The sequence below is a fragment of the Siphateles boraxobius genome, unplaced genomic scaffold, assembly GCF_051911475.1.
Source record: "Siphateles boraxobius isolate OS27281-9 unplaced genomic scaffold, OSU_SipBor_1 5, whole genome shotgun sequence".
Taxonomy (NCBI): domain Eukaryota; kingdom Metazoa; phylum Chordata; class Actinopteri; order Cypriniformes; family Leuciscidae; genus Siphateles; species Siphateles boraxobius.
Genome location: NW_027509141.1, coordinates 34868548 through 34890568, shown reverse-complemented (window position 1 = coordinate 34890568; position 22021 = coordinate 34868548). Strand labels below are relative to the sequence as shown.

Below are 22021 nucleotides of genomic sequence, written 5' to 3'. Positions count from 1 at the left end.
GTACCTATAGTTTGTTGAGAAACTCAACAGCTGATGGTACAAATGATCTCAGGTATCTGTTGGACCTGGCACATTTTTGGGAAGTATACCTTCTTCCTGATGGTAGGAGGTTAAACTCATAGTGCATTGGGGGAGTGATGTTAGCCAAAAATGGTCATTGCCCTCTGTTACCCCTTTTCCACCAAAGCATTTTGAGAGCCGGTTCGGAGCCGGTGCCTACTCGCGAACCGGTTCTTTGTGTTTCGACAGCCAAAGAACCGGTTCTCGGCCAGGAAAACTGGTTCCAAAGCGGCACCAACTCTTTGCTGGACTAGAACCAGAGAACCGTTCTTTTACCACCGTGTCATGCTTACGGCGGGGCTGGAGGCGGGTTTAGATGTGTCCTAAACATTTTTTATGACCGCAAAGCCAGGAGAAACATTTGCAGAAACACGATGTAGTCCACCATTGTAATTATTATGCTTGAAGTTGGCGCAAGCGTGTCTAGCTTTTTTTAAATTTTATTTTTTTATTGAAAACATTATGTAAGCAAAGAAGAAAACAGTCAAAATATAGAACAAATAAACGGAAAGAAAAAAAGACACAAGACAGAGGTACATAACTAATCAGAAATGATTACATATCAAAGGAAAAGATTAAAAGACTTACTTATTTCAATTGTTTTTAAAGCCTTCATGGTACACAAGTTAGAGATAATCCCAAAATAATGTACTTGCTAGCGTTTCTGTATGGCGACGTACACAGTGACGTAACGACGTCGTTCGCTGGGCGCTCTAGTCAGTGGGAAAACAAACCGGTTCTGAGAAGGTTCGCAAGTTGAACCAACTCCGAACTAACTTTGAACCAGCACCAGTTCCGAACCAGTTCTTTTTTGGTGGAAAAGGGGTATGTGTAGCTCTGGCCTCGTACACCTGCTCAATGCTGTTGAGATCATTGCCAATTATTTTCCGACTTATGTTTACAGTTTTTCCCAGTCCGTTTTTGTTAATTACACTCAAATTGCCAAACCAGCAGATCATAGCAAAGTTTAAAATTGACTCAACAAAGGATGAATAAAAAGTTTTCAGAAGTGATCTATCAACATTAAACCCTGGGAATGACACATAACAAATAAAATCAAGCACTCCATGATCCAAACGATTAAAATATAATAATAATAAAAATACTCATTTATTAATATTGTCATTTGTTAGATGGGGAAACACTGTTGACCCATAACATCTCTCGTGAAAGGTGACTGTGCACAGTGTTTCCCCTAGAAATTTTTCCAGCAGCGGTGCTGTTATGTGCCCGAGGTTGTTACCAAGCCGCGTGTGGTGAGGTCTGGGAGCATGCACCCTGGAAGATTTTTTTTTAAATAACCCCTTAAACCATGACATCTGGCAAGTTTTGTGGATAGAAATGGACATTTTGAGAAAAACAAATATGACATACCATCAACTGATTCAAGGCATGATCATTGCAGCACGTACCTTGAACTGCAGTCACAAACAGAAACCTTAATTTTATAATTTTAGACAGGATTGTTCATGTTTTCTTTTGTGTTCATTTTCAGCTTGGTAGAAATTGTTTAGGGGAAAAATGAAACGGCACAACCCAGAAAAAGATTATTTACAATTTATTGAAAATTTTATCTTAATGGGAAAGGCCAAACCCAATCTGTGAGCACTTAATTTTTCTGGGCTTTTTACAGAAGATCTCTAAGGCTCTTTGGTAATTGAATGATATTGTGGGGGTATTTTTTGTTTTTGCAAGAAGTTTTATGCTCATCTAGCCTGCATTTATTTAATCAAAAATACAGAAAAAACAGTAGCCTAATATAGTGAAATATTATTACATGATGTTGTTTTTAACTTTTTATTAAATCAAAGAATCTTTAAAAAAAAGAAGAAAAAAAAAGAGCATCACGTATCATCATATTAGAATGATGTCTGAAGGACACCAACAAGTTTAGTAGACTCATCTGAAAAATTAAATATGATTTAACTTTAACTATCAGGACTATGAGCAGTAGGTGATACTTCCTCGTCTTCATGGAGAGCGCAGTTCGTACCGCTTTCTCCTTTCCACTAGCGCTTGCTCTCCCGTGGCGTCTGTCGTTGCTATGCAACCATGAACAGAGGCGCGCTTGAAAAAACGCGCGCGCCGGCCGCATTTGAAATAATGAATTTGCACGCGCAAAAAACGTGCTATGTGAACGGCCCCTTGTGGCAACGTGACATTAGTCTAATCGAAAATATTTCCATATGTGGCTCTTTCCTCCTTGTTAACAAGGGGATTCAGAGCCACCGCATGCAGCGCCGCCGGTCGCCATGACAGTGTTTTTAGGTGTGTACGTGAATGAAGTGAAAGTCGTGATTTTGCAGCGGCGCTTAAATACCAGCGGCGGCGCTGCGCCGCTACTGAATACATTGTAGGGGAAACACTGGTGCATTTTTACAGCATCAGATGAACTGAGACTATCATGCGTGACATTGCTGGTCTGTCTAGTAAACAGGAATAAAACATTGATGGGAAATTTCTATCCTCTATATGTTGAAAATCTAAAATGATGGCTCTTAATTCTGGTTTGGCTTGTGAAATTGGATTGCCCAGGGTTTTTAGCTGCCTGGTACGTACATTAGTGTGGCTCTCACAGCGCCTTGTGTGAATGAAAGTGTAAAATAATCCTGTTGAAAGCAGCAGAACATATTCCTATGGCGGTAATATCAAGGAACATGCTCTTAGTGCGCGTTTTGGTTTAATGCTGGTAATTCACTGTGTTCTACTTTCAGATGACACATTTTGACATTGCAAGTGCACATAACTTGTTTTTCTCTTAGGCAAGCTTATCATCACTTTCAGAATATCTCCAACACACTGCAGTGGCTCTTTGGGTGGTTAAAGAAAGATTTTGGGTGCTGTAAGTAGGTATGATGTAAGTAGGGCTGGGGGATAAAACGATAATTATCGCGATACAATTTTCCTCAATATAATTGTAGCAAAAGTTTGATCGTTTGTGCACCGAAAGCGGAATGAAACGGCGCTACTCATTTGAACCGTGCCACTCGGACCATTTATCCGCTTACTAGAGCAGATGCGTTGACTCGCTGACCGGGAAAACTCCTGGTGCTCCAGATGGCCAGTTCACCCCTGAACTGCACCAGGGTATTATTATGGCAGAAATGTGGTATATTCATATCGATTTTCTTTTTTAATATTAATGTAGACCTGTATAGGAGTAATTGAATATTAAGCTGTAGCATTTGTGCATCTGTATTTATACTAAAAAAATGTATTCCTGCTAGTTACATTTTACCATGGTAGTGAGGTCTTGTATGCATGCAGGGTTTTACCAATGGTTATCATGATCTATAGTCTAAATGTGTGATACTATGGATGACAAATGGTTAACTTAAATAAAAACTCAAACAGTCAGGATATTAAAATTTTACCCTATGAGGTTGTTTACATTTTTTATGCATTTACTGTTTTTGTCAATGAACATAAATTTACATCTGTATCCCAATTCAAGCTACTGTCAAATGCGCATTTCTAAGAGACATAACACATAATATTATTAATATTGCAGCCTGCACTGCAAACTGTGCCGAAGAGACACGTCATCAAAGTCAGCCAGGAAACACAAACTATCCACCTGCAGAAACTAAGAAATATATATATTTTTTCTATTAAGATATTTCTTTTAAGGAAAAAACACTGAAAAAATATTTTGATGTAGAAATAAATATTTTATCATTATAAATGTTTTGAATATTCTACCTTAGATTTGTGAAATGTTAACCTGTTTGGCAAGTTTTCTGACAATAAAGAGTATTATAAAAACAGATTCAACTGTCTGGTTTCTACAACTTTCATTCAGGAGCGAAAATCTACCTTTAAAAAAATCTAGATTTAACATTTTATTGTAATGATTATTATCAATATCGACTGATAAAACATTTTATTGTGATAATTCTTTGGCCATATCGCCCAGCCCTAAATGTAAGGATATCTTTATTTGTTAGTACAGTTTGCATGTGTAAAGAGGTTTTCTGTACGTCTGGCAGTGTGTAGGTGTGTTTTGCATGTGAAGAGGAAGTATTTGAGTGAAGTTTTACCGCCATCATTCTCGGGTATAATTTCTCAGCTGTTATGAAATAATTGCAGTTATGGTTGCTAACTTCAGTCGTGTAGATTAAGGCGTGGTGTTTGAATTAAGGGAGTGCTGCACATTACAAAACCAGGTGAGGCAATTAACTCTTCACAAACAGCATTTGCTTTGACTGAAAAAGTTTAATCGGCTAAATATGACAAAAGAATGTTTATTGAAAAGAACCGCAGGCTTTGATGTTGTAAATACAGCTCAAAATTAAATTTATTTTGTATTCGTGAACTTTACTTGAACCTATGGTGAGATAAAGTAGGCTAATTCTTATAACTGTAACAGCATATATTCCAATATAAGCCTAGTTGTTTTTGCTTAAATATTTTATATATTAACCTTTAAAATTAAGATGTGTTTGATAATCTAGCTGAATCTCATTTGATTTAATACATAAATCCATAACTACATTTTTAGCTCCTGCATTTAAATTTTTTAATTTACTTGTCAATCCCAAAACTTTGCATTTTGTCTGTGACATTAGAAGTGGATGTAATTGTTTTATGATTGTAATTGTCATTTAGTTTATTATTAACTTATAATTGCGGTTACTTGGCAATCGTTGAGATTTTCTAATTGCATTTGCTGGGCATTTTCCCTCTCTTAATCCATTTACATCTGGGTCTAGGTTGTTTAACATTTTATCAGCTGCTTCTTGTTATTGACAGTGTAAAGAATGAGAATCCTAGTAGCGTCTATTTCCTCTCTGGGATGAGGTGTCCTCATAGGACAGTGCAGGAATGACCTGAAGAAACTTTGCTCCTATTGGCAAGGTCTCTGTCAGAAAGAGGTGCCAAGATGAAGCTTTCTAAACTGGGCCAACCAATTGTGGGTCTGACGTAGTGCTAATATCACCACCTGTCCACTGGCTTTGTAAAACAGTGTAATACACATGTGGGCATGGCTGAAATGCTGGCAATTGCAACTGTATGCCTGAGAAGTGGTTTGTATTTATAGACATCAATCAAAGCTGCCCAGCTGCTAATAGAGCGTCTGGATGACTGCTCTTACGACTGACTCTGCTATTTCTTCTAATGGATATGGCAAAATGACACCCATGAGATGAAGCCAGTGTGTTTCCAAGATGCACTGTCCTGCCAGACTCTGGACTGTCATCCTTTCCAAATGTCCATGCTCTGGTTAGACCAGTTTTTAATTAATGTAATCCACTTTTCATTGTTTACCTTCCTGATTTGAGGTCGTGAATGCCCAGGTATGCTTTGATCTGCTTGCGTTGTGTTCAACATTAGTGGTTCAAAGGATCATGTGTGGTTTTCGAGTAACGGATCGGATCATTTTTCAGATCGGCAAGAAAAAAATATTTGGGGGTAACTTTGCTTTCCATTTATTACTTAAAGTACACTTTTAAGTACTCCGATACTACATAAAAAACGACTTGCCTAACTAATAAAGTTCAAACATTATTACAGGCAAGTAAACAGTCAGTAAACAATAAGAACAAATGGACTAATTACAAGTTTAGCCTAGATAAATACAATATAACAAAGTTACAAATAAAGTAAAGTCTAACTGTAGTATTCATGTCAGAAAAATTAAATGTAAAATAACACTACAATTGGATGTGGATTAAAACCTGATCTACTATTCCTGTGCTATATATAAATATTATGCTCCCAGTTCACTATCCTTTCTGTAATGATTCTAATGCCTGAAGTTTTGCTTCGCTTACACGTGCGGATCCCACACTTCTGTATGTCGACTTAAATTTGAGAGGCTTGAAAAACCAGTAACATTTATTTGAAGTGACCACGTCTAAATGCTGTAAATACTTTCTTGATTGAGAGCTGTGTGCTAGATACATTTGAACATGTAAAAAAATGAATTTGACCATGTAAATGAAAATGAGGATACCACTATACATGCATCGCCATCATGACAGTGCAAGAGTTGAGTCTAGATCAGTATATAGATAGTCATGTGAGATCATGGCGGTCTGTTTTCTGGTTATTGGTATCACTAGGTTTGTTAGTTTTAGGTGATCCTCAGTATCAGTATGTAAATACCATATCCAAATGTAAATATTACCATCTGCTCAGTCTAAATTAAAAAGAGCCCTTTGAAATTACTGAGTTTTACCTGGCAACTCTATAAATATCAGCTAGTCTTATTGTAAATTTGAATTTAATCATGCATCATAAATAGGTTGTTTACAAATATTTTTGTTAATTTTTTTTTTACCTGATGCCATGGAAACACCAGAGGAGAGTTAGGCTAATTCATGTGATGTTGGTCTAACATCACTGATCAATTATTAATTGCTTGGAAAAAGTAATTATCATCTATGCTATTAACTAGAAATTATTCATTTTATTGATCCTATATTGGTCACATGATCTCATATAATAGTAAATTCTGTTTTTTTTTTATCTGCTGTTTCTGTGCATGTACCTGATATATTTATCGAGGGTTTTCCTTTTGCACTTTCTAAAGTCTCTTATGGTTTCATTAAATTGTGTTTCTCTCCATTATTATGTGTTGCTGATCATCTCCATATTTGCTCATGAGCCTTTAGCATTTTTAGCTGCAGGCTGTTGCATATTTTCTGTCAAAGTGTGAGTTCTGTTGTCGAGTCTTAAAATAGTCTGATTCCATTTGCACCCCATTTTTACAGTCTGTTGTTATTATAGGCAGCACCAAGTCGAAGACAACTGTCTAGCAGCTGACTTTAGCTAGCAGAGCCTCCTTCTTAATATGAACTCACCCAGTGCCCCGCTGGGTGACCCACACCCTAAATCTTGAGCAGCTGTACAGGACGCTGTCTCTCTTCTCAAGTCACTTTTAATTAGGGATGCACCGAAGATTCGGCCACCGAAAATTCTCGGCTGAAATACTTTTATCACCGAAACAACCGTGCGACCTGCACGTGCTCGTCTAAAGTAACATGTCTGCGGTGTTTCAGTAATCTGAGAAAGACCCACGGACAACGATTTGCAAAACATGTAATGCCGAAATTTCAAGAGGGGGTGCAGACTTTCTCCACGTCAGGTAGAGCTGCACGATTATGACAAAAATCATAATTGCCGATTATTCCCTTGAAATTGTAATTGCGATTATTAATTATGATTATCACAATTTACATTGAATATATATAGGCATATTATAATTAGACATGTGCCGGGATTTGGTAATGCGATAAATCGCGGTAATGAATATGCACGATATTGTTATCGAGGGGACTTCGAAATACCGTGAAAAATAATAGATCCGAATTTAGATTTTTAGAACGCGCATCAGCTTATTTTCCATCAACCGCTTAAAAAACAATGCGTATATGCTGCGCAAAACACATGTGCACTTTGATGTAAACAATCCCCACATCACATGTATAAGCACTGTGTGCATGCAGTGCGCCCTCTAGTCTAATGTAAACAATCCTCACATGGAGAAGAAGGACGGCGGAAGGAGGAACGCTGCCGACTATTTATCCCCCGCATGGCTGCCAACTCTCACGCATTCAGCTTGAGACTCACGCAATTGACACTTTCACACGGTCTCGCGCCACACATCCATTTTCTCACCCAGAGAAAAGAGCAAAGAGGACACTGACACCGACAGACTAGACAGAGCAGGTTACTTTTGATATGAAAAAAATATCAGCTCTCAGGTTTTATAACGAAATTCAGACAATAAATACTGTTTTGGTGCTTGTAAATGACGTGACAGATCGCGCGCCTCAGTTCAAGTAAACAGATCATCTGTTACTTTTTATTAAAGATACAGTACAACCCACCGAAAGGTATACGTACTTTCGATCAATCAGTGTTTTTCAACCACGGAAAGAGGTCAATAACACTGCAGGAGAACAATTATGTCACAGAACGTTACATTTACCTCAGGAAAGCCATTTAATGTTAGTTGACTATAAGAAAATAGCTATAGAGAGGAGTATTTTGCTAAATATGTGCACTATATTATTTTAATATATGTTTACTTGTCATTATATAATTGTTATTATAATGAAAATTACGGCATATTACATTTTTATATTTATATTATTATTATATTTATATTGTATGCATTATATTTAATTTCTCTCTGTATGTTTACAGCATTATGTGAGATATATTTTTTCTTGAGAAACATTTAAATGCAGGCTATCTACTGTAGCCTACCTAATATTTATCCAAATGAGTCAATATTGAATCAAGATTGAAATTAAATCCAAGAATTTAATTGAAATCATGAAAATTGTGTTAAGCAATAATACAAACAGTAGCCTCAGTAACCATGTAAACATTATAACATGTTGTCACTAAAAAATAAAATTAATGTTTTGACAATCACAATTACACATTGTGATGCAAGTTTTTTTTTAGATACCCCCAATCCGTCTGTTTCTCTTGTGCAATTAAAATATCGTGATAATACCGTATACCGTGATAAAAGCTCAATCAATTAATTGCAGCATGAAAATTTGATACCGGCACATGCCTAATTATAATACATGTTTACACAAAAATTGTTAACACACAAGTACTGTCCCCCTTTACTTAACATACACATAAATTGTATGACTCATAGTAAAGACTAGAAAAACATTAGGACTATGGTAAAGCAATTAAATTGCAGTCCCAAACTAGTTTCTGTTAATAAAATGTTGATATGAGCCACCACAGTCATTTAATAATATAAAAAAATAACACAAAGTGAAAATAAAGTTGTATTTTTGGGTTATGGAAACGACAGTTACCATGGTAAATACACAATACTAACAAGAACTGTTAATGAAACAGCTCCTGGTGAATAGAATGAAAATCATACCTGCATGTAAATCCTTCTCAGCTAACACGTGATTTATTGGTATTTTGCTTTTATTTCGTGACTTACTAATTTACATTGTAACGACGTTGCATGCTCGTAGTTTCTTTTGCACTTTATACAGTGAAGCGATACACAGCGCGCGCCGCCGCATTTGCACGTGCAATTGAAGAGTGCGCGCTACGAGCACAGTATAACGGGACAGGACAGTAAAGTCCGTTTTTCTGAGGTGAAAGACTTTATTTCAGCGTACACTTACATCACTGCCTGGTATGTCATATTGTGCTGGGTTTTCTGAAGTAGCCATGATTCGCCTCTCATAACATAATTATGCTCTAAACACACACACAGAGTGGATTTTCTTTTGTAATCGCGGCCTTGAACGATTACGTAATCGTGGCATCCGTAATCGTAATCGCAATAAGAAATTCGATTAATTGTGCAGCCCTAACGTCAGGTTTAATTTATCACCTGAAATCCAAACATTCCGATCGCTACGCTGAATATGAGAGGAATGCGGCACAGAAAGGGAAAATGCCTCCGAGCGCGCCCAGTCCGTCTGTGGCGAACGTTTTTGAAAAGGCAACGAAGTTTCCTACAGGGAAAAATTTTAAATTAAATGCACTTGACCTAAATGCACTTTGTTTTATAAGAGAACATTTCATTTTAAAACCTTTCTGCAGGCCAGTAGGCCTGTACATTATTATTTAAAGGCCGGGTTGCAGGGTTAATTTTTCAACGAATTTGTGCAATTTGCTTGTTGGTAATAAACATTTAAACTGTTATCCATTGTATTTTATGTTGTTGGGTATCACAAAACGGAATATAATACGAAAAAGTAGGTACTATCTTACAGCGGTTTGCAACGATTATCCTTTCCCCCACAATGCATTGCATTACGTCACCTTGGGGAGAGAATTTACCAAAGCCCGCCTTGAGAGCATTGGGAGTGACTAGAGAGACGAGTAGTAGACGAGAGTATTCAGATAGCGCAGATTATAGATAAATAGATAAATGCATAGATATAGATAGACAGACAGATATATAGATAGATAGGCTAGTATATGCGGCAACTGCACATCCAATGCCGCAGGCGCCTCTGACGTGTGACCAACTCTACGTTGTCAATCTACCTACTATATATTTCTATCTATGCTAACGTTATGCTGTCTGCCTATCTCTCTCTATACCGCCCACACAAGCACCTGCCAAACACAGCGACAGACACGCAGCGGCTACGTTTGCAACAACATTTTCACCGGAGGAAGAGATAAATGCTTAGAAACACCCATATAGCTAGCATGATGCCTTCTATTTCTAGATGACAAAGAAAAAGTTCTCAGTAGTCTACGACACTGACAAAGGTTACCAGTACTTATCTGAACTAACGTCATGATCACTGCCACTAGATAAAAAGATTTTTCACTCGGTGCTATTCAATGACAGTAAAAAAAAAAAAAAGTGTGGTTATTGTGCACTGCGGATCGTAGACTAGCTCCAGTGCTCATTGCTGCGTTGCTAAATGATAGCAACTCACCAGGACACTTCATCAACTCTCCACTCATTCTCCTCGGACCGTGCATTTTAATTGGCTTTGACGGCCATCAGTTCTTGGCAATTCCTCATTTGCCCTCTCACGTCTGGCAGGTTCGAAATTATACGGCTGCGGGCCATCATACATGTTGGCTCTTGCCACATCTTCCTCATCCCAGTCAGTCGCCATAGTTCTACTACTAGGCTGAGCCTACCTTTCCTCCACTTCTCCCCAATGTGACGTCATCACCGAATTGCGTAAAAAAAACGTTAATACCAAAAACGTAAAAAACTGGTCTTTAAGACCATTTTTGAGACATTTTAAAAATGATATAGATATCTTGAGTGATTTATGTACCCATTAATCGACAGTGGTGGTTTACCTGCAACTTGGCCTTTAATGTACACATGAGTGACCGGGGTCAAGTTAAACATTTTAATGGCATTGTTGGAATGTACTAAATAAATATTTGCATAATTTGTAATTGATTTATTCTTTGAAGATTTAATATTGATTTATGCAATTGCAATGCCTTGATTTTAGTAAAGTTAGTACACAGTCATAGCCATAAATGCAGTGGTACTAATAATTGGCATTATTTCTTTCGGTGTTTCGGTTTTCGGCCTTGATTTCCTCTTTTTCGGTTTCGGCTAAGAATTTTCATTTCGGTGCATCCCTACTTTTAAAGATATATTGCTTTATATAATACAGATTGTTTCCAATCAGCTTTACAGGGATAACAGGTAATTAATGCATTTCGGCTGTTGTTTAGCTGAAGTCAGTTCAGTGTTGATTTAGTGCTGTTGTAAAGATCATTAGTTATTAAATTAGTTAATTTCATCTATAAAGCAGTTCTGCAAAAATTGTCATCATCCATCTCAGTTCAGTTCTCATACAGCAACGTCAGAAAAGTAATATTTGTGAATATTAAGTGTCCCCAACTAAGTGACAGTGGCAAGGAACCCAAAGTCCAGACTGTGACAAAATTGGGGGAAAACTGGGATAAACCAGGCTCAGTTTGGGAGTCCAGTTCTGGCGTAGTATGTGACTAAAGTACACATCAGTCTCATTAGTGCTCCTGCAGCCTGCTGGATGTCAGAAAATACGGATGTAATAAAAAAAGTATGTCTGGAGGTAGAAAGTAAAGTACACCCTCAGCAAATTCTGTAATGACACTTATAGTCTGTATGGTAAACTAGTTTATATACCGTATGAATTTTGGTTGCATATATTAATTTGCTGTGGTGACAAGCATATGTGTTGTAATGTCCTGTTTCAGCAAAGTTTTCTAATAATTCAGACTGTTTTCAAAGAAACATCAAATCCTGCAGTAACTGTTATATTTGCAGACACGTAAGATGCCAACCACCAACAAATCATATGCCACTATCTGGGAAAAAAAAACTCCTAGGTGAGCGCTGTGATCTAATGAGATCTTGGCAACACAATTAATAATAGCATTAATTGTGAGACATCTTAATTGGATCACATGTTATCTATGTAAATCCTTCCTGTCATAATCTCTTAAATGTAACGTTTTCGACACCACACAAAGCTCTCACATACTTGTACCGTGCTGTAATCTTTTAACTGAGTCCACTTTATCCACCCTGTTAATTTGTTGGTATGCATATTGGATACTCATACTGCAATTTATATTTCAAACATTTATCAAGCAATGTTTTATAATATACACTTAATTTACTTTACAAATCCTCATGTTTTCGTCCAAACCCTTTGCTAGTGATCTTTAAAATAATGCATTCTTCTTTTGGTTTCCAAGTTACTGTAAACACACTTTCATTGGTCACCTTATTTGTAGCTTTTAAATCAATCCCATTTTCACCTTGTATTATTTGCAGGGCATATATCTATAACATGGCCTATCGCTGAAAAAAAATAATATTGACAGCAAGCTGTTGAAATAAATACTGCAGTCGAAATTCAAAATTTTGCGGAGTTTTTCCCTCGCCACCTCCGCTTCAGACTTGACGCTCACATGGGTTGCCAGATTGAGGACACACAACTAAGATTCCTGACTCAGTTTGTTTGCTGGTTCCATGGCTGCAATACGCTGTGTTTTCCACCAATTGGCAACCCGGGGTGTCAAATACAATTGGGTAAATTGGCAGTGGGCGGGATCATACTGACCAAACAACGCTATCTCAGGACCAATTCGTACGAATTTCTACGAGTGATTAAAAAGTGGCTAATTCGTATGAATTTGTACGACCTCACTCGTAAGAATTTGTACGATTTGTCTAAACCCACGTGATGGGTAGGTTTAGGGGCGGGGTCAGGGGTAGGTCATTCGTACAATTTCATACGAATTGGGCAACTCGTAAAAATATGTACGATTTAGCAAAAATCTTACCAATTCATACGAGTGAGTTCGTATGAATTCGTACGAATTGCCATGAGATCGGGCTGGACCAAAACACAAACAGACATTACGACACAGAACGTGCGTTTCCAAGTAGAATAATTGGCTGCGTTGTTTTTCAGAGAAACAAGTATTTGAACGTTGCATGTTTCCTAAATCATTGCAAAGATATTATGGTTTTTTATGCTGTAGTACAGTAAATGTCATGACATGTCATTAACTTTATATTCTGAATTACCAATATTAGTGGTCGACCGATATGGGTTTTTTGATGGCCGATGCCGATATTTTAAAGAGCACGGTGGCCGATGGCCGATATATAGCCGATATTTATATATCAAACATATATATGTATATATATATATATTAGTGCTGTCAAACGATTAAAATATTTAATCGCGATTAATCGCATTAATGCCATAGTTAACTCGCGATTAATCGCACATTTTTATCTATTCTAAATGTCCCTTGATTTCTATTTGTCTCATTATTTTTTCTAATTTTAATGCTCTTATCAACATGGAAAAGTGGATCAGCAGTAAGTTTGTTCTTAGCTGTGGTATCCATGTGTTTCTGTCTGAAGTCATCCATTGTAGAGCTTAGATCGGGCCCAAAAAATCAAGCCCGACCCGAGCCCGTGCGCATTGTGTCCGAGCCCGGCCCGGCCCGACACATAAACTGTAATTATGAGCCCGAGCCCGATTTAAACCCGTCCATTTTTTTAATATGTGGGTGGGTCGTTATAACTGACGTTCTCAACTACTTTCTATGTTACTTTCTCCCGCCCGCAACATTTTTGTCCCGCTCCCGCCCGCAAATAGACTTTTTTTGTAGGCTACCTCCAAATACTTTCGCCTACGTGTCGCCACCATACACATCAGCATAAATGCTCCTGATAAGTTATTTGTTATTAAAGCATTAACACACAAACCACTGTTATAACATAAAAGCAAGCAGGCTACTGAGTGCATGGTTTAGCATGACTGAATGCGAGCAAAGTGCGCTCCCTTAATAATTCCTAAAAAGCTGACATCAGTTCATCGCAATCTCACACATCTGTTATTATCAATGAAGCTGACTGCACAATGCATCTTCCATAATATATACAGTTTGTTTGTTATAATCTGAGGATTTGCCAGCATACAGAATTCAGCACTGAACAAAAAGTCTGCTTTGAGCGGTGAGGGGAGTCTATTTTAAACGCTTCTGATTGGCCATTGCGTTCAAGAAATCAACACATATGTCTATGATTGGCTACATCCCTCAACGCTGCAAACATGTTATAAAAAGAAACTCTGGCCTGTAAATCGTTTCTATTTTGTTTTAGTTGTTCTTGTTGCTTTTCTGCAACATATGAATAAAAATGTATTAGTTTTTATGTTTTATTCATAGATATTTCTAGTTTGCGGGAGTCCCGCGAATCGTTTTATGCTCCCGTATCCGCACACAGAGTGAGTGCATTACCGCTCGAGCCCACCCTCGCACTCGGCCATCAAATCTAGTCCCGCGCCGCACTCTATTGCGTTGAGCGTGCACGTCTCTAGATCGGCGTATAGCGCTCGCGCCATCCACTCAAAACGTAACGTTAGCCTACTACTCTTTGGCCGGCGCGCAAGCCCAAACAAGTACGTGCGGCGTGCCTGTTGTTTTGTTTCCGGTCTAGCTATCCGGTGTGATGTTGTAGTTTTTCTAACGTTACTAGTTGTTGCAACAGAATGTGAAAAAAATACAAGTTTGCTAGGGCAAAAAGAGCGTTAATCTCGCGATAAAAAAATTGATGCCGTTAAAATGTGTTTGCGTTAACGCCGTTAATAACGCGTTTAACGCACAGCACTAATATATATATATACACACACACACACACATATAATATATATATATATATATACACACACTTTATATTTATATAAATCAATACTTAATAAATTAGATACATTTAATAAATATTTAAAATAAACATGCGTAGGCCCTATACTTTAGATGGCAACTTCTTTAATCTGCAATCCTATTACAGTATTTTTCACAAATAAAGTAAATGTTTAAAAATATATGAATATGTGAATAAAAAGGAAGTAAACACTGTAACAGGGCCCTCAGTAATCTGGTAATTTCATGCGCACTGATAATCATATTTTTTTTACTTTGACTTTTGACAAGGTAACGCTAATTTTTCATACAGCACACAGTGAAAACGACATGAATATGACACAGTGGGCAACTGGATATAGCACAGCATATTTTAAAATGAAGGATTTAAAGTTTTTCGATCGCGTCTCCTGTGAAGCTGATCTTTTGTTCGCATTTACTCACTTCGCACGGACCGTCACTCGCAGGAACACGTTTATGCAGGCTACAAATGCACACTTCACAAGATATCACAGCTGGATTCGATTAAATCGGCAATGTTTGTGAAATTAAATGTTTATTAGATATTCAGAGATTTGTTTAAATGATGTAGATGCGCATTTGCTGAATGTTGACGGTAAATGAGAAAGTATTTTAGCCTGATTGTTTGGCTTTTCGGTTACAAATAATATAAAAGCAAACGCATTACTTTTTCACATACCATTTACTTTCTTTGATTACCTGTTCTGTAGCCAAAAGTTCTTTTAAAAAAGCCAAATATCGGTCGATATATCGGCCGTGGCGATATATATCGGTCGACCACTAGCCAATATATTGTCTTTTTTCGTCGAAAAACAAAAACTGTTACTAAAATACTGTGTAATACTGTAACACTGATGTATTTTACTATTTGTCCAACGTTGAAATGCAGTGAACCTGTGCATGAAACCACTCTAAGATAGATGCTGTCTTGACAAGGCAGGGAAAGGGGGTTCGTCATTTGAGATGACTTCAGGTTTTGCAGGGAAAGCACCCGCACACAGCCTTTTGAAATCTTAATCCCCACTTAGGGTTGAGTCATTCTGCTCCGGTAGTGAATTTTAAATCTCCACTGGGTCTGATCGAATGTTCAGAGAATACACTGAATTGTTTGTTTTTGTCTGTTTATAGCAGTGATGCTTTTGCTGCAGTATCTGCTAAATCAATGTCTGCTAAAGTAATTTTCCCATTGTTTTCTGTTTTAAAATAGTGTTTACATAAATACCTTTCCAGCTTGAGTGAAAAGGTTGAGGCTTTCCAGGTTCTTATTGATTTTCCTGGTTCTGCTAAAGCACTCTTGAGGATTAAGGTTAAGGTTGCTTTATTGCCTGACCTGCTGATTAGCAAGCTACCAAGCTTAGCGGGTTACTGTCTTCACTATAGCTGACCTGCTTTACACAGGCTGTACCGATCAATGTTAATTTCCTCAGCCGGGCTGTTTGTTTTCCATCCCTGGATGGAGCTCCTCTCAGGTAGGAATGATTTAGGTGTAGACTTTCTTTTGAAGCTTAAACTCTGCATTCCTTCAAAATCTCAGTGTTGGCTCTGAGAGCTGTTCTCAAGGAATAAATCTTGTGGCCTTTGGCATATATCGACTAACACAGACAACATGATGTGAGCTTTTGTTCTAGGGCTAAAAGCGATATGAACAAAAACATAATCACGATTATCATACAATATTGATATATTAATTTGGGTAAGGAAATATTTCCACATATTTGTTCGATCTTGAGAATGAATGTATACTTTTTTGTTCACAATTAAACTCCACAGAGTAGCTAACTTTTAATTTAGGGCCCTGTGGAATGTGGCCCCGTTTTATTTTCCCCTAAATTCTGTTTTCCACAAGGGATTCCATTTTATGATTTAATACAAATTAAGCTTTTAAAATGTAATCAAATGAAAAAAATAACAATTAATTTACAACAAAACATTGCATTTATATTTGTTGACAAATAAGATGCTGCACAACAGAACTGTATAAATTTAAAGAATGGCTGAAAATATTTCGGATGTATGATATGCCTTGGAAATATCATTAGTATTATTACTTTAAGAAGTACATTTTAGTACAAAAGTGATATATAATTCTGTCTTAATTTCTTGAAGCTAAACTGAACGTTTATCTGGATGGTTTGTCGTGAAATTCTTTCAGGTTTAGTTTCAGATGGTAGTTTTTCTCAAATAAAACAGTGAAAAGCTCGTGAAGTGACTGAGAGAGCAGCTCTGTAGTTGAAGTTCATGTGTTAATGTCCTCATATATTGAGATGACAGATGCTGAAAACACAATGTGTGTGTGAGTTTACTTATCAGACGAAACCGCACCAATCATTCACAGAGACGCACAGAAATCACGTATTAGCGACATGCACTGACTGGCTGTTGTCTCGTTCATTTCTGCTGTGTGATTGTTAGATTAAACCATATCCAGCAAAAATGACCAGAGGCTTATCGTTTTTGACGTAAATTTTATCGCAATCTCGATGCATCACTTATCGCCCAGCCCTATTTTGTACTATTTTCAGTTGAACGGTGAAGTAATGCATTTCACTGAATCTCCTTGTAATAAAAATGAGCTTGCACAGACAACGTGTCAGATATAAACATTAACATGTGCTTCAATATTTTAGAGTTTGTGTATATGTTTGTGCTGTTTATACAATATGACGCTATGTTTGGAGATTATAGACTAGATCAGTGTGCAGTCTGTTATATTTACATAATTATGTTCTTTGCAGACACTGAATGTCAACACCTGACACCTGTTGAGTTGAATAATTACTTGTAAACTTTAAGCAATTGTTTACTTTTTTGCAATTGTTAACTTTTTTGAGAATGTTGTTTTATCTTTTTTTTGTGTGCAAACATTAATCCATTTTAATTTACTAATTTACTTTAATAAAAAGGTGTACATTAGTTGCCTTTATGTTGGCATAACCATCCAACTAGAGTAAAAAAGTCTTTGTTAAACCATTCTACTAGCAGAACTGAAGCTGCTGATCCATCTCTTCCTTCCCATGATCCCCTTTCCTTTTAATTATCAGTCTTCGAAGTGTTAATTGCACAAATCTTCTCTGCACTTGTTTGCACAGGGTAATAGTGCCTTTCTGTAGAGCTTATATAAAACCTGCACTCAAAATAGTTCCAGTCTGCAGTGCACAAGGACTCACATTTGACCATCTTAATAATTAGGTAGAGTATAAGGAGATTTCGTTTAGGATAAATGATGACCTTCACACTGTTCTCAGGAATACTGACACCTGTTTGAGATGTGAGGAATAAGTACACATCAGATTTGTGTTGGAGCTGCTGTTGAAGCTGTCAGAGACAGAAAGCTGGTGTGTCTTTGCTGGAATGCTAATGTGATCTTTGACGATGGGATGTGGGGGCGAATCCCTGACGTAAAAACTCTCTCTCTCTCTCTCTCTCTCTCGCTCTCTCTCTCGCTCTCTCTCTCGCTCTCTCTCTCGCTCTCTCTCTCGCTCTCTCTCTCGCTCTCTCTCTCGCTCTCTCTCTCTCTCTCTCGCTCTCTCTCTCTCGCTCTCTCTCACACGCCCTGGGTAGTAGCCACTTGACAGTCACTGTGACAGATGCAGGTGCTTTAGTGATGGTCTCCCAGTATACATGCCAGCTGTTGATGAATGAAGGGAAGCTGAAGTTCCTCCTCAAACTGCTACCGCTTGACTATAATTATGACACCTCTATTATTTTACACTACCTAGAAAGGCAGGGTGAAAAATTAAATGCATGAATTGAAAACAGGGTTGCACGATTTTGGAAAAACATTTGTATATTTTGTTTTTCACATAACAATGGTTTTCATATCGCTATATATATATATATATATATATATATATATAGCGATATGAAAACCGTTACACCAGATGCCTTGAGAAGGTCTATTTGGAAAGAAATATATCTCAGGGTGTAAATCAATAAAATGTTTTATGTCTTAAAAAATTTTTTTGGCAATCCCTGCATATAGTGCATAAATGGTTTTTATATTTCCTGTACTTAAATGTTCATTAAATCCTTCATTTATCAATAGATATTGTTCGATTTAATTGAAGTATATATATTTAAGGTGATCTGTTTCATTTGTCTCATTTATGTAGTTTCTCAGTTGTTGCATTGTTAACATTATGGTCTTTTAGAAAACTGAAAAAATGTAAGCGTAGTGACCACAATAACCTCAGAATACAGCCTGAAGAACCGTTAGCAAGAGGAAATAGGAGGGAATATGCTGTGTCATTTGTGCTTCTCCATTCTTTCTTATTTGCTTGTACACTTACTAATTCTGGGTGTTCACTAATAAAGTTGAAGGACCGTACATTGCATCCAGCTGATGCATTCACACATTCTGCTTCTGGATGCATTACGTTGCTGTTGCCTGGCTTTTTTGTATTAGGGTTGCACGATATCGAAGAAAAATGTGATAACTTGTTAAATAATGCTATTTTTGATACGATTATGCTTTAAGCATGTAATATAATGCTCTCTAAACCATTGTTGTGATCTAACAGACACCTGGTAGAAAGTAACATGTGTACAGCAATAAAGTCCAGCAAGATAAAGTCATCATTTTATGCAAAACCATAGACCTTTATCTACAGATTAAGTATAATAATATTAACATTGAATCATCTTGTACAAAGTTTCATCATGTTGACTGTCGTAACCGAGAATGATTGACAGCTGCCACAGAGGGAAAAGTTTACGTGAACTTGAATTTAACAACTTAAATATTAATTTCTACCTCACATTCGATTATAGAATGGCTTCTGAACACTTATAATATAGTGCATGGAAACTTTATTGTGCTTTATAACGTTTTTGTGCCTTTTTTGGGGCTTAACAATGACAGAATAGTATACGCAAAATATCGCATTTGGATCGGCCTCGTCTAACCGATACTCGATCCGGTCAAGAATGGCAGTATCGGAGCCGATACAGAATATCGGATCGGTGCATCCCTAGTCATTTTAATGTCAGTGTACACCAGGAGGGTTTAGGGTTTCAGGTAGTCCTACATTAGGTTTATTTAAAGGAGAACTCCGGCGCAAAATCAACCTGGGGTGTAATAACACATTGGTACTGAGTCGACTGTTCTCTGGGATTTGTTTTCATGATAATCGAGTGTAAAGGGTTTTATCTCTAAAAACTGTTTAGCTTATAGCGCTAGTATATGGGACATATAATAAGTAAAAAGAGATTGTTAGTTAATACCACTAAAAAGGCTCAAAATAGCCCCACACTAACACGGCAGCTTAATGAGGGTTCTTTACATACAAACCGAAGCACTGAGAACTTTGTAAGTGTACAGACAGTTTAATAATAATATACTTTATAAGGACAGTACCATCGCGGACCATTGCCGTGTTAGTGTGGGGCTATTTTGAGCCTTGTTAGTGGTATTAACTAGCGATCTCTTTTTACTTATTATATGACCCATATACTAGCGTTATAAGCTAAACAGTTTTTAGAGATAAAACCCTTTACACTCGATTTTCATGAAAACAAATCCCAGAGAACAGTCGACTCGGTACCAATGTGTTATTACACCCCAGGTTCATTTTGCGCCGGAGTTCTCCTTTAACAACAGAAATTGAATAATCAAATTTAAAAATAAAACACTGATTAGTTTTCACTGTATGAATTGAATATTCACCGATTCTTCCTAAAGCTACAAAAGTCATTCAGTCAAGAGCAATGAGTGATTTTCTCTTTCTTTTGTTGTAGTGATTAACATTAAGCACACAGACGGAAGCAGGTTTATTAGTCTGTCACTTTAAAGGTGATGATACACAGGGCAACTTTTTGAGCAATATTGCTGCGCAATCTTGCCGAGCGATTGTTGCTTGGGCACTTTCCCATTGAAAATGGGCAATAAATATTATATGTTATATTAAATATTGATATTATATGGCTAGATATTAGAGCCCGACCGATATATCGGCGGGCCGATATTATCGGCCGATTTTAGGCATTTTCCTAACTATCGGTATCGGCATTTATAATGGCCGATAAATGAATATTTTAAAAAATGCGGGTACGGTGATTCATGTAAGGGTGGCGCTGCCAATAAAGCACCTAAAAGCTGTCACAAGAACTGGCAAAAATAATGATTATGAATACAACAAATATAGCAAGGAGACATTTTAATTGTTTATTAATAAACAAGTGTTTTCAGTCAGTGTCAGCCAAAGATGAAGTTGACGATGCTGACTCGCGATCTTCAGTGAGCGCGCGCCAGAGAGAAATGCACATTTAATACGATTACATGAGTCTGTCTGTCTTTCGGTTTGAATTGTTCTGTTTAAAAGTAGACATTTCAATATAGATATATTTCAATTCTCAGGTCTATACGCTGAGTTTCGGTTCATGAGACGAGCTCCAGTTCACCCGCAGGCGCCTCCGTGTCGAGATTATCTATCGTCTGCTAAATTTACTTCTTATAAATTAAATCCAGGCAAATGGCTGATGAAACATTGATTAAAATTAAGATACAATTAATACAAAACGAAATTCACTTTGAAACGAAAGGTTTTGTGCTTTCTGTTTGATGTCTATGTGAAAGTTTCAAAGCATTAGTGCCGCTTTCAGAGCGCTCACGTCCGTAGTGCTGAACTGTCGCGTCTGTAACATTGTTTTTTCCTCATAAATGCAAACATGAAAAATAAAATAAAATAAAATGAATATTTTATGTAGCCTGTGGAGACTGAGAGCCAACCCTTCTTCATCCGGTGGGTAGTAGCCTACTTGTGATTTGCGCAGTGTAATTCACAGAATTGATTTCTCTGCTACAAGCCTCTGTCACGTATTGTGTGAGCTTGTGACTATTGCAAGCGCGCAGCTGAGAAGTCCTGATTATATTGTCTGCTATATTTAGGCCTTCTTCTTATTTATTAAGGCAATTGGTTGATGAAACATTGATTAAAATGCGTGGCGCGAGCGATCTCCGACAGTAAACTGATTCTGCTTTGTCTAGGGTAAACAGCTGTTGCGACGCGAGCAGTAACGGCCGCGTCCGGTGTAGACACAGTGTTAAAGCTCATTCTGCCTGATAACGCTACGTTACAACATCAAGCAATATTCCAAAAATGTATATAATTATAACACTTTATATAGGGCCATTTTGCATTAAGAGTAGCCTAGTTTCACGTTTAGTACATTTTGCTTACTAATTATTTAAAATAGTATAAAAGTACTGTACATATTTAATTAAAAACGTTTTCATTATGATATTATTCATTTTACTTTAGTAAAAAGATCTGAGTTCTTCCTCCACTGGTAGAGA

General features: G+C 37.2%; 1 protein-coding gene across 8 annotated transcripts in view; it reads left to right on the top strand.

The window, feature by feature from the left end:
• The window catches only part of slmapa (sarcolemma associated protein a), a 74757-nt gene that overhangs the window by 1877 nt on the left and 50859 nt on the right, over positions 1-22021 (top strand). The gene's annotated exons all lie outside the window — the stretch shown is intronic.